Consider the following 1,623-nt stretch of genomic DNA (forward strand, 5'->3'; position numbering starts at 1 on the left):
AATTGATATGAAATTATGTAGATAAACTTGATTCTCAGTTCAAGTTCATGACCCAGGCTGGAACATGATCAACTCTAATGACATCTAACTGCACAAAAGAATAGACGATGTAAAAAGTAAAAACAAATCTAATATGGAATCGTATATCTTGCAAACCTTGAATATTCTCAGAAATATGTACACCGTAGAGAGATCAAATCAATCTCGGCCGCTGTCAATAAGGGCCTCCGATATCATTAATATTCCTTAAAAATATATACATTTCGGAGGAAGATAAAATTAATCTCCTAAGCCCTCAATAAGGGTTTCAAATTTCAGCGCGACTGCTATGCCAAATTTTAGACAAAGGCTCTCTGGTTGATGTTTAATTCCATATGCTCCTTTCCCTGGAAATTAACTCCGGCATAAGTGTCTGGATTTACACCCAACCGTTTCCACTACCACGCATCCTGAGATTGCTGAAATCCGAGAATACTGAATCATGTTTCATCCTTAGAGATGGCAAATGTTGCAGAGGATATGACGATTGATCTACTCTCGTCTTAGAAGAGTGTACGGGAACGATAAATTGCATAATCCTGGACACTTAGTATGCACTGCCCATCGCCTTTTTGAAATCAATGATTTCATCTAGCTTCGAATTTGCACGTACTGCTTTTCCAAACATGGACGCCAGATATTCGAAAGCAACTTCGTCACATGGAATGGTGAGCCCCATCTGGTGACCAAACCCATACTCCTCTTCGGCCTTCTCTAACAATGTCCGGAACAGAAAATGATTGAAATAAATGGCAGGAATGATAAACCTCCTTCGTTCCTTCCCAACATACACCGCACAGTGTCCCTTGGGAACATCTGTGGGCAGAGCACTGCATGAGGTGCCCAGGGCCTCATCCTCCGTCATGAAGTAACGACTCTTCTCTGGACAAAGGGCATATCTGGTCGCCTTATAACCCTTTGCAAAGTTGCGAAGTACTTTGATTATCTGTCTCAAAAGAATAACTTGAGGATTTCTCAATCTTTTTGGCATAGTCATGGATTAGACGAGACTGGAGGATAGAAATCAAATTCAAATTTCTTCCTTAAAATCGAGTCCTAATGAGAAACTTGCACAGACTTGTTGTGGAAAGGACGCATACGATTTGTATATATAACAAGTGAAAGTGAGAATCTAATGAGCGGAAGCAGAGATTTCAAGTGATAAGATGGTAATGGTGTATAACAACAATATGGTCCACTGTGTCCTTATGTACAATATACAAGATGCTTCGAAGACGGACTTCCAGGCCCACCTGCAATAAAAACCGACTAAGTACCACGAGCGTGGCCCCTCCATGTGTAGGGATGCTTGCAGACAAATATCAATGAGTGAAACTACAACGTCTTTCTTATCACCCATAAAATGTGTGAAGTCTTATCAGAACCGATTTTCTGAGTATTCCAGCCGTATAAAGTAGGATGAATGGATTACTTACTTTTCTGATTTGTTATTTTTGAATGGCCGCTATAATTGCTATCCAATATAGAAATTATTAGCAGATATTTTTCTCAAGTGAATTCCTCTGTGATTGTCTGTGCCTAGCGACAAAATTGCGCATATTGAATGCAAAATAGATGTTCACG

General features: G+C 39.8%; 1 pseudogene; it reads right to left on the minus strand.

The window, feature by feature from the left end:
* Positions 1-586: 586 nt before the first annotated feature.
* Positions 587-1,036, minus strand: LOC149212705 (protein SMALL AUXIN UP-REGULATED RNA 10 pseudogene; annotated as a pseudogene).
* Positions 1,037-1,623: the final 587 nt, after the last annotated feature.

This window comes from Pinus tabuliformis, chromosome 1_1 (assembly GCF_031772625.1).
Source record: "Pinus tabuliformis cultivar Carrire ecotype Pingquan chromosome 1_1, CPIR1, whole genome shotgun sequence".
Lineage (NCBI taxonomy): Eukaryota > Viridiplantae > Streptophyta > Pinopsida > Pinales > Pinaceae > Pinus > Pinus tabuliformis.